This window comes from Miscanthus floridulus, chromosome 3, assembly GCF_019320115.1.
Source record: "Miscanthus floridulus cultivar M001 chromosome 3, ASM1932011v1, whole genome shotgun sequence".
NCBI lineage: Eukaryota > Viridiplantae > Streptophyta > Magnoliopsida > Poales > Poaceae > Miscanthus > Miscanthus floridulus.
Window position 1 is genome coordinate 9,418,129 of NC_089582.1, and position 12,956 is coordinate 9,431,084.

Genomic DNA, 12,956 nt, shown 5'->3' on the forward strand with positions numbered 1-12,956 from the left:
TTAATAACAGCATTTCGGCATGAGTTCATTCCTCTTAATAGTACGGCTATCGATCCTAAATGTTATCACACTCTCTAAGTGTCTCGATCATCAAAAGAAAATGGCCTTATCAAATATACCTTTGCCTTGAGATCATTTTTTTTCTCTTTCTTCTTTTTAAGTCCGAGCACTTGATCATCACCATGGCCTCCATCATCATCATGATCTTCATTATTTGTTTCACCACTTGGAATATACTTAACCTATCTCAAATTCACTTAGAGCACAATAGGTTAATACCTAGGGTTTCATTAATTCACCAAAACCAAACTAAAGCTTTCAGCGCGGCGGGAGGCTTGCAGAGGGAGTGCGCCTGAGATGGCAGCGCATTGGCGGGATGGGGGTGTGGAGGAGATAGGCCGCGGATGGGGACGCACGCACGCATGCTGACGCTGTTTCTGTACGTGGGTGTCGTTTTTAGAGGTGCGTCCGGACATGTCCTGACGCCAGACGTCCGAGCGCTAGGCGTACCTATTGTCCACTTGAGTTTTGGCGAGCTTTGGCGCAAAAAATGACTTGTGTGGCGTTGGCAAGATGCGGTGGCGCCATGACGCAGGTGACGAACCAAACAAACAAATGCAATAAAATCTGCCCTTAAGGGCATATGCTCTCTTGATATGCACCACTAGATGTGCATCGGGATATGTGCACATCAGGAGAGCATGTGCCCTCATGGGCAGATTTTACTTCCCCAAACACGTATGAAACTGTGGCACCGGAGCTGTGACGGATTGTCAGTTCCAAGTAAATCCGGGTTCATGCGACTGTGAATCGCCATTAGCGGTTTGCCAATACAAGATTATCATTTAATTGGTCGTAACGAATATTCTTAATAACATCGAGCCTTTGTCCTCTCTTCTCACGAGTAGACTAGCAAAGTGGAGAAGCTGGTTCTGGTGCATTCACCGGCTATTGCTATACTCCCTCTATCCTGAAATTTAACGGATCAAAAGTCTATCCTAAGTTAAACTATCGTAAATTTGACTATATTAATAAAGAAAAGTATTAAATTAATATTTATTGGGGGTAAATTAAGAAACTCCATTTTATGGCGTATCTCATGATACTAATTTAATGTTGTAAATATTATTGTTTTTTATAAATTTAATCAAACTAATGGTAATTTGAGTTGGATAAACTTTAATAACCCCTTATTTTATTTGAAAGTGTCTAGGTGACATTTAGTTGTTTTGGCTCCTCCTATCAACTAATTTTTTTCTATGCACTTATACTGTCATCTAGCTACATTTATGGCCTGTTTGGTTACTACACATCCTCCTAAAATTCCTGTCACATCGAATATTTGAACACATATATGGAGTATTAAATATAGACTACGAAACTAATTGCACAACTTGCGACTAATTTGCGAGACGAATCTTTTAAGCCTAATTAGTCCATGATTTGACAACGTGGTGCTACAGTAAACATATGCTAATGACAGATTAGTTAGGCTTAAAAAATTCATCTCGAAAATTAGCCTCCATCTATGTAATTGGTTTTATAATTAATCTATATTTAATGCTCTTATTAGCATCTAAATATTCGATGTGACATAAATTTTAGGAGCGACTAAAGAACCAAACACCCCCTTACACTATCTTATTACTATATTTATAATGATTTCTTTAATGTAATTTATTGGATAGAGTGATGTAATTTGGGGATAACAAAAGATCTCAGACAAATATAATGCCAAATTTTTCAAAAAAATTACAAATTTTTTCTATAGATTCTAGATACCAGATAAATATATGTCAAATTGTTCACAAATGTCATCAAATTATTCACAAATTTACAAATGGAAGAACAGAGAGGAGAGAACAACAAACAACAAAGAGCACATCTCGTCTTCGAGCAGGGAGAGAAAGCAGAGGATGACGGTGCCCACGCCGGGGACACCAACCGGGGATGCCCGCGCCCGCGCCAGCGCCCGCACCGGGGCGGCGGCGGTGGCCTAGGTGTGGCGGCTTGGGGCGGAGCGCGGAGCGGGGAGGAAGCGGCGAGCGCAGAGCTGTGCAGCGGATGGCAGATCGGGCTTCCTCTGCGGATCGGACGCACACAAATTCGGTTGATAGAGGCCCAAGAAACAACCAGCTGAGGAATAGCATCTCTTTTTAAGACGGAGAAAGTACTAGCACAAGTGGAGCCCCGTGAGGCAACCAAAACATGTCCTTGGTGTTTTATTCGAGAGAATTCCTTATTTGACACTGGGAAAATGAGTCGTTCCTTTCTTGGCCCTGAAATTTTCTTCGTTCCCTATTTGACACTCACTTCAACTTTCGTTCCTAATTTGACACTGCCGTCAAATCCGTTAGCTAACGGTGTTAACTGGCCGTTAAAAAGACATTTTTGCCCCTAGAAAAAAAAAGCGGCGAAGCAAATTTGAGAGAAAAAAAAAACTGCGCCTTTTTTTTTAGCTGGGCGCATGCATCAGAGGCGGGCGCAGGTTTTTTTCCTCTCAAATTTGCTTCGCCGTTTTTTTTTCTAGGGGCAAAAACGTCTTTTTAACGGTCAGTTAACACCGTTAGCTAACGGAATTGACGGCAGTGTCAAATTAGGAACGAAAGTTGAAGTCAGTGTCAAATAAGGAACGAAGAAAATTTCAGGGCCAAGAAAGGAACGACTCATTTTCCCAGTGTCAAATAAGGAATTCTCTCGTTTTATTCTGTCTGCGCTAACCTCGTGTTGCTCGTGGTCGTGGCTCCATCCCATTCATCACTTCAATCCACCCGTGCCCGACCGGCTATAAACATGAATGACAACAGATGGACTCCATCCACAACACAAAATCATTCACAGCAGCAATGGCGAGAACGAACAAGAAGCTGACGATGCTCGTCGTGGCCGCAGTCGCCGTGGGCCTCCTGCTAGCCGGCGGCGCGGACGTGGCCTCAGCGGCGTGTGGTCGGCGGCGCGTGCACCTGCGGTTTACCGGACGGCGATCCGGCTCATCTGGGGCATGGGGCCACCGCACAAGTCCATGCCGGTGCGCACCTTCGGCGACACGGTGGCGATCGACGACCTCGTCACGGACGGGCCGGGCATCGTCGGCGACGGCGACACCAGGCCCACCGGCCGGGCGCAGGGCACCTACATGCTGACCTCGCAGCACGAGGAGGTGATCGTGGTGTCCATCACCGTCGTCCTCACCGCGGGCCCGTACAACGGCAGCACGCTCGTGGTGTCCGGCCGCAACAGGATCTACGACGAGACGAGGGAGCTCGCCGTGGTCGGCGGCACGGGAGACCTCCGCGGGGCCTCCGGGTCATCACGGTTCCGAGCTCGGTCTAGAGGGAGCCGATCCTCTGCTGCGCCTCGTTGCACTCTCGGACGACGGCCAAGTTGTGGTCGGACGTGCACATGGTGCTGGAGCTCGACGTGCACGCGTCCGTGCCACTGCCGGACGACGACGACGACGAGGACGCTCTTGTTCTTGGCATCAGAGGCGATGGGTAACGCAGACGAGCATGGGTTTCTATCTCTGTCTACCTCTCCGATCCCATTGCTGCTAGCTTGATGAAAAAAAATATATAAATAAAATGAGCTTGAATTAATGTACAACTTCAAATTTATAAATCGCTGTGGACTTGATTGAGTTTTTGTGAGAGAAATTAAACAAGATGGCAGTGGATGGGATTGGTAATGCCTCAATAATCAATGTTCCTTGCATCTCGCCCATCATGCTTACCGCGTGACCAATAAAAAAAACCTCTAGTAGATGTAGAATAGCTTGAATATTCTTTCAAATGAGTACTATATTGTGTCTGGCCCGTCATGCTAATCACAAGAGCGCAATGCAATTAGCCCGAGATAGACGACTGAAAACAGGCCATTAAATGCCCTAAAAGTTCATTAAATTTTGATCCGAGGTACTGGAGCGCACAAACAACCTCAAATACTAGTTGAATTCTCTGCATTGCTGCGGAAATTTAAGAAATGATTTTAAATAGAGAATGCAAAAAGAATTGGGATTATTTGATTGGAGAACATGTAGTAGGATGGGTTGCTCAAATGGAAGGAATTTTCTTTAATTTTTAATCTTTTTTAAACAATATTTTAATACTAATCCCAAAAAAAAGTATTTGCAATTCTGACCCTTTTGGTCGCGCCAGCGCGCCGGCGCGACTGTGCCACGCTGTCGCGCCACATGCGATGGCGCGACAAGCCAAGCCACCGTGGTAATCATGTTTGACCGATGCTAGCGTGGCGTATCGTGGGCCTCGCCTTGCCGCGTCAGTGACTCAGGCGCGATAGAGCTGCCACGCCAGGCGGGCTGGCGCGACAGGCCCATTTAAAGGCCGCGGTCCAACTCGTTTTTTCCTCCCTCTCTTCTATCTCCTTTCATGTTGGGCGACCTTGAGGTGTCATGATGTAGTAGTGTTCTCTCTCTTCTCTTCCTCCCATCCTCTATTTGTCTTTGATGAAGTTTGCATTTTCATTTCAGGTTTGATCGGTCCCGTGCATGAGGTTTGACTCCCTCACCTCTATTGTTTTTTTTGTTTAGTTGATGTTTTTATACTGCTCTGGTTCACACTGCTACGTGCAATCCTGGTTTTCGTTTGTTTTAATGAAAGTTCCTTTCGCTAGTCACATTTAATATATTATGGTTCATGATGTACTTGTTGAACTTGTATGACTTTTCTGATTGGTTTTGGTTGGCACTGCATTAGGGTTTGACTTGCACTGGTTTCGACAGCAGTATGGGTTGGAGTGATGTTAGTAAACCTTCTTGGAAGTGTGTGATTTCAAGTATTTTTGTGTTGATTAGATGTATAGATGAGTTGGGACTATGTATGTATAAGACATCATTTATATTCAATAAGTTTGTTTTAGGGTTTGGCTTCATGGGTTTACATGATTATAGAGATGATTGAGATGGAAATTATCGTTGAACTGTGTAATAGTATTGGTTCATATCTTTGCTTTGTTGAACTACTTTGTAATAGGTTCAATGGCGGTTTCAAATGACAACCAATTCGTGCACCATCCGAAGGATCATGGTGCTATCGATCCTTTCCTACTAGCAGAGCCAACACCAGTTGTGTTACTGTGGGTTATCGGCATTTGTGAAGCCATCAAGGCATCCCGCGTCAGCGGGGCGTGCTTTCTACTGTTGCCAACTTAAGCGACGTCCCCCGACACTTGATGCCTACCGTAGAGGGAAGCAGCTTCTATCAGTGGATCGGATGGCGATGAAATGTTCGAGCCGTTGATTATGTTATTTCTTTATGACCCCTGAAAGAGTGTTCCATATGCAGAATATGTTCGTTGGGTTCCGCCGCCACCGAACCCTCTAGAAATGATAGAGGTGGTGAAGGTTGACGCTGCTTTGCACCGTCTAGCCAATCCTCCTAGATGCCATTGTGGAGTGTCTGCGCAATTAACTACTCCTAGCCAACGTGGAGCATTCACTGCCTTCTATCGCCGTGGATTGCCAGATTATGTAAGTTCTCATGAAAGCAATCTATCTCTAAGCTTGTATGTGTTTTGCACATACAATGTTACACTTGGAACATTTGTTTTTTTGTAGATAGGGTTCCCATCTTGTAACTTTGAGGAGTACAACTACGGACCCAAATCGCACTGGCCTTCAGAGTTGAATTTGCGGAGTTTCAAGCAGTCATTCAGCCATGACCATGCACAAAGATGCCAGACCATAAGTGCAAGTGTGGCATCAAGGCTCGTGAAGGAGTTGTTCCGTCTGAGTTAGGATACAGATACTACTGTGGCAATGCATGTGGAGGGCCGTTTGAGTTATGGGTGAGTTGACTGAACCGGTGAAGTTACTAGATGAACATAGGCCACCGGTTTGTTTGCTCATTGCTTTGTGTTTGCTTAGGTGGGGAGGACATGCAATTGGGAGGACTTCACTAGTCGTGGAGAGTTAGTGGAGAGGCTGAAGATACATTTGCCACTCCAAAAAGAGAGCAAGCGTTGGATGCGGGAGGAGAAGCAGATGGAGGTGAGGATGAGGTACGGGGTACAGATGCCATCATGGAAGACTCATAATAGGATTTTAGAGGACTTTCCTCGAGTGATCGGTCGACAGCTAAGTTTTTTACAATAACGAGGCCGAGTTGATTAGCTTCTGGTGACAAAATAAGGAGGCCGAGGATAAGAGGGAGATGGCCTTTTCCATAGGCATTTGCGTCGCTTATGTGTGTAATTGATTTTGAAATGTGTTTTGACTTATGTATCTTCTTACAATTGTTGCCAATCAGACATTGTTTAGTTCTTGTAGTCCCCGATAATGCACTGAACAATGGCCATATCCCCGCACCCATATAGGAGGACGATGATAATGACGATGATGATGACAATGAACATGACCATGACGATGACGATGACAATGACCATGATGAGGATGATGAGTAGTGTCGGGTTCATAAACCCGAGGTCCCTCGGGGACCGGCTTCCACGCCAAGGCTCGGCCTGAGCAGACGGCACGTAACTCATGGGCCGACCCAAGAGTCTAAAATGACAGGCCAGAAGGGCGGCCTAGTCACCGACCAGAAGGTCTGGCTGAAGAGGAACAACGCCCGCTCATCGGCTACTTCGGCCCACCTCTCCGATCGGAGCGTTCGCTTTGACTCCAGCCGCCTTCGGACGGCCTCTCTGATCAGAAGGCCTAGCCCAAAACACTACTTCCGACTCCAACCCTATGTCTCCGACCGGGGTTTGCAGGAACCCTACTCACCGCTCTTCTCCGACCGGCGCACTCAGAGCTGACTGGAGCCATCCGACCGGGGACGCCCGCTCGGTAGGAACCAGGAGACGTGCGGAGAAAAGCAAGGCAAGGCTCATAAGTCAAAACCACTGTACCAAGGACCATACCCTGCATGGAACAATACTCTACAGCCACCCTGACACAAATAGTATTGTAGGCGCCGACATCTCCCTCTACAGTATTGTAGGCGCCACTAAACTCCCATACTGTAAGGCCCCCCACGTGCCTCTGGGCATCAATAGCGTTATGGGTGTCAGGATTTACCGTACTGGGTGAACGTGGTGAGGCTCCTCATATGTCTCTAGGCATCAAACAGTATTTGTAGGTACCGACGTCTACCATCCCTGAAGAAGGCAGCATGACCTCCCACATGCATATGACATTCTATAGTGACATCAACAGTGTTATAGGCACCTATCATTATCTTGTACCCGCCGACATGTGCAACAAGGCTCGGTAGCATACATACCCTCACCCTCTCACTTGTAAAGGCATCCCCTTTATCTATAAAAGGGGATGCACCCCTCCAACAAAAGAGAGCCCTTCTTGAAGATAACAAGCACCAATCAAGTTCACTAGCTCACAACCACAGAACCGCTGGGTTCGGACTCCAAGCACACGCTTGAACACTTACTCATAACGCAGCTCCTGTTGCTCTCGGCCCTTCCGACCGGAGCCGATCGGACCTCTTGTACACCCCTTCTTCCTCCTTCTCGTTTGTAACCCCACTGCAAATTTTGAACACCTAGGCTTAGGAATAAAGTCACTAACCGACCCAAACTAGATGTAGGGCATGTTGTCTGAACCAGTATAAATCTTGTGTCATTGAGTGCTAGGCCACCTCCGATCACAACGTACGGCAAAACTACAAATATTCACTAGTTGGTCACTTTTTGCACCGATAGTTGGCGCCATCCGTGGGGAGGACGTTGTACGTTCAATACTTTTTGGTCATTGGATGGCCCACTTTCGCCACCCCCATCGTGGCAGGCTCGGGTGATACGATTCGCTTTGGCTCGCTGGAGTTTCCCGCACTCTCACCGGCTGGGGTGCAGGCTACACCCGTCTTCGAGCCATCCTAGGCCTTCCTCTTCGGAAGCCTAGACTTCATCGCCGACCGTCTTGGCGTACTACACCTCCGCGAGGAAGCTCACGTCCCGGCACCCGTCAGAGGAGCGCCCTCCATCAACTCTGTTGATGCAAAAGTGGATCTGCAAACACAAAGGGCTAATACCCGAATCGATATCCAAAGCGTGCCAGTCGATTTGACCTGTTAATTGACAAGGATGAAGATACGAGCACTTTGGTCCTGACAACAGCGATACGCCCGGAAGTCACGGCCAAGAGGTACTCATGCGGAACCCGAGAATCACCGAAGGTTGCACTGTGATGCAACTCGCTGAATCAATGAGAACTCGTAAAAAGAAAAATGTGCAAATTGACGAAGTCGCCGAAAAGTAATTAGATGCAAATAGGAGTAAAAATTTGTTTTGATATTGATTGATATGTCTTTTTACATCGCCCTTCAATCTATATTTATACCCTGATCTAAAGAGACATAACCAAACATAACTAGGACACCAAATCCATACCTAAGGAAATACGTGACTCTTACATGAATCATATTCTAATAAATACAGAAAAGGAAACCAACTCCTATCTATTTCCCTGTCCGCCTCAATTACGATGGAAATCTCACCGGCCTCCTTTCCATCGGCATACTTCCTGTTTCATCGGCAGTAGTCTTCAAGCCTTCCTTCATCGGCATCGACAATAACATCTCCAACCTCATCGGCAACGCCCGAGTCTAAATCAACCTTTCCATCGACCACCACCAGTCATCGGCAACCATCTTCACAAGCTGACTTTCATCGGCTGTCAGCGTATACAGTAACTTTCTTCCTGCCGATTAGTCCACTCCGATCATTTTGACACATGCAAAAAACGGTGTCAACACATGCCCCCCAATTTCGGAGTATAAAACCATTAATGCTCCGAAATTTACTCTAGATAACATTTACCTTCGCCCGATTACCGTAACTCATCCTCTAAGCCAAAACCTGATCTGTTATCAAATCTAATCAAATCTAATCCTGATTCACGCACCTCAGTAAATATCGCACAATCGCCAACCACTCTTGTCTTGATTATGGTTAAGATACCGAAACAATAATCCATCGGCAAGATCCTTACATAATAATGCTGTCATTTTCAGAATTAAAATATCCTGTACCGATATCTCTTCCAAGTCATGATTACTTGCCATCAACTCATCTGTACAATCCCCTAATTATCATGCAAACAGTTACCATATCCATCTGAACCACCTCGACCTACATGCGCGCGGTATAGAGATAAGTCCAAAATACCCCTACTCCGAACGGCTTATAAATAGATTCCTCCAGAACGCTCGTCTTCTACCCTCAGACTCCAATCTTTGACATTTTCTCTTTCCGGCGGCGACTCCGACGAACAACCGCGTGACCTCAACCAACAAGAACTCTTCTCCAGCGTTAACCTCAAGTCTCCGGCTCGTGCCCCCATCTTCCTCAAGATAATGGCAATCAACTTCGACGTCCCTGCGGTTCGTTCCACTTCCATTACCTTTTATCTCGATTCTCCTAGTTTTTGTAAGTTCATACAGTTGGTGATTTTTCTTTTCTTTTGTTCTCCGGATCCTTTAAACTTAGGAACTGCGCAACAAATTAGTTATTCCAACCAATCAGCCGCATGTCCAATGCCTAGGACCAATAGGCAACCCAGATCCAACTGATCTGATTAATGCAGAGGTTAACAGAATCCCCTTTAGAGCCCAAAATTTCTCTCTGAATTTATGGAAAGACACATTCTGATCTTGGCCCAAAACCACCAAAGGGTGGAAAGATTGGTACTTGAGGGTTAATAGATCGATGCAAGTATACTGGGCAGAACGGAAGCTAGACCAATGCATTAGGCTATCTATTGCCGATATGCAGAAGAATGAATCAATGATGATTGCAGCTGCTTACTTCTGGTCAGACACAACAAATACTTTTATGTTTGGACATGGCCCAGCTACTCCCACACTTGCCGATGTATACATGCTCACTGGTTTGGATATTTCAACTGCCGATGAAGGCTCTATCTATGGCAGAAAATCTGAATATAGGGTGAATACCCGCAACATCAGGCGGTTGGACAGGATACATCCAAGAATGCCAGAAGACTGGAACAGTTAATCAGAGGGAACATGCTATATTCTTGAATATGTGGTTAGAAAAATTTATCTTCTATGGCCGATCAGTAGGACCAACCAACGCTTTCCTCCCCGCTGCTGAACTCCTGGCCAATGGTGTAAGATTCCCTCTCGTCCGATACCTTCTGAGCTCCACTTATCATCTTCTTCATCAAGTGTCTTAGAAACTTCTGCTTGACGAACCCATCGGCAACTTAGGAGGCCCATGGTGGTTCATCAACATGTGGCTGAATACCCATATGCACAAATGGTTGCAATGGGACTTCTTTGTCCAACAATTCCCACGAGAAATTACTAAAGACCATGTGCTTGGGGATGAGGAATCAGCAACACGCTCACCTCTCAATTTTGGTGAAGCTATAATTGTCCTCCCTAGAACAGAAGCCAATGAAGACCAGATTGGCAGATTCTTTCAAAGCTTCTACAATGGTCTCTCTCATGATCATAGGGCCTGGGTGCCTTATATTGATGAAGAAAATAGATTCCCCCTTCTTTTCAACTTTGCCGATGACACTCTGAATCAAGATAATGAGCTCATGATGGCTATCATTACTCCCAGGGCAATTCCAGTAAACACATTCGGTAGCGGGAAAAACACCAATATCACATATGAGTTTTACAACCCATCGGCAGTATCCCGTCAATTGGCTTTTGGGCAACTACCAATCAAACTTTGTTTTGCCGATGTGATCAAACCCAGAGAAACAATCATCTGCGGAACAGATTGGAACAGGGTAGTGCAACTCTCCCCCGATGCCGATACTACAAATGTCGATATATCCGTCTGGACGCCAGTATCTTTCATCACCGAATCATATAAGCAATGGTGGCGAGAGTGGAGGGAACAACTGTTTGCAACATCTGCTCACACATATCGGCACATGATCGACCCTGAATACGCCATTCCTGATGACGCAGTAAGTTCCTTTTAGCTCCCTTCCGCTTTTTCCTTTCATATATCGGTAACTAACTTTCTCGTGATAGGTTAACAACCCAGCACCAACTATGAGCAAAAGTGGGAAACCCTTCGATCTTCGGCCTGTTTCCCCGATATCACCGATTGGCTACAACACCCCCACCTTAGCCGCTTTGACTCACCAGAAGATCTGTACCAAGACCATCACCTCCAAGTCCAAATTGGCTACAGCTAGGGCCACTCCATCGGCTGTTGCTACAACCTTGGTCAAGGCATTCAAGGTAACAACCTTGTTTATTTCTACTTATGCCGATCACAAACTATATTAACATTAATCATCAGGGGGTAAGAGCCGTTGCTGGATCGTCATCGGCAATTCCTCTGATATCAAGCACCACTTCTTCTGACAAACCTTCAGAGGTATCCCCTTGATTTCACATTTCATCTGTTAAATATCATACCTTACACTTGTTTTGCAGCAACAAATGGGTACATCGGCAAGCGTACCAGATGTCCAAGCTTCACAACCAACAAGTGCCGATGCCCCCTAGCCATCCGTTGCCGATGTCCAAGCAAAGCGCAAAGCCTTGACAGATGTCGAGGCACAGCCAAAACGACAGAAGTCCACGCTGACCCCCACATCTGCCCCAATGTCATCGGTCATCATACCCCAAGAGCCAACCACCGATGAGGTTGCAGAGGATATCCCATCGGCAAGCTCAGCCGATCCCCCACACGGCATACTCCAGGTTGCTTCCTCCAGTCAAGTACAGGAAATTGCCTTGAAACAGGTAAACCGATTAACCTAGCTGATTTACAATACTTATACTTATCCTTAACTGACCTCCTTTTCTTTTCCTCAGGAATAAGACTCCCCAAACAGCCTATTCTCCTTTGCCATTGACGTCTCTGACGATGATGGAGAGGAAACAAGTTCTTCCCTTGCACTGGGAACAATATCGGTAGAAACTAAGTCCAAGTTGGAAGCTCTCCTGAGCTTGTTACAGCAGGATACCGCCCAACTGGTAGATGACTCAGACCCTGCAAAGGCAATTTTCAAAACAATCCGTGGCCAGGTCCCTGCCGACGTTGAAGAAGTACTCTTCCCAGTAGCCCATTTAGAAAGCCGCCAACTGCAATATCAACGGGTTGCTCAACGTATTGCCGATAGAGCAGCTCAGGCTCAACTCAAAGAGGAGATGCTACAACTGAAACAAATTGCCGATGAGAAGCACAAGGGCATCGGCAACTTGTAGACTTCGGGCACTGAACTTAAGCAGAAAATCTTAGATTTATCGGCAAAGAAGATGGCTCTATTGGCTGAATTGAAAGAAGTCGAGGCAGCCTTAACTCATGCTCAACAAGAAGAAAGCCAGCTACCCAACGCCATCAAGGCCCTTCAGCAAGAAAGAGACACCCAGGCTCGCAAAGCCTTGACCATGAAGAAAAAACTCAATCCTGTAGAAGGTGCTGCCGATGAAGACATCAAAGAAATGAAGGAAGCCAATCAAATTCGCCTGCGTGCGATATTAGCTATCCAATCCTTGTTAAACTTGTAAATCTTGTCTATTGCGTCGACACTTTACGAGACATTGACATCCTTGTATAATTCTAGTCGATAGGACTGTTATCGGCACTTATACTTTTATGCATCCATCCAGATACTAGGGTAATATTTCTTTAAATATTTTCCATTTAACGCTCTGGGAAACAAGACCCCTTCGAGGGTTTCTAGAATATATGCGTTACCAGGAACAGACCAATTTATCCGATATGGACCTTTCCAATTAGGAGACCACTTTCCAAACTTTGAACTTTTAGTTCCAATCGGTAAAATCAATTTCCAGACCAGATCTCCATCGGAAAACTCTTTTACCTTTACCTTCTTGTCATACCATCTGGCTACTCTTTTCTTATTTTCTTCAATGCTAACTAAAGCCCTTAACCGATGACCCGCCACATCTTCCAACTCATCCTTCATAAGAGTATCATAATCATCGGCTGTCAGCTGATTTTGAGAACGTATTCGTCTAGAG

At 45.8% G+C, this 12,956-nt stretch overlaps 1 pseudogene; it reads left to right on the forward strand.

Moving 5' to 3' along the window:
* The first annotated feature begins 2,846 nt into the window (after positions 1–2,846).
* LOC136544924 (pterocarpan synthase 1-like) lies at positions 2,847–3,526 on the forward strand (annotated as a pseudogene).
* The last annotated feature ends 9,430 nt before the right edge of the window (positions 3,527–12,956 follow it).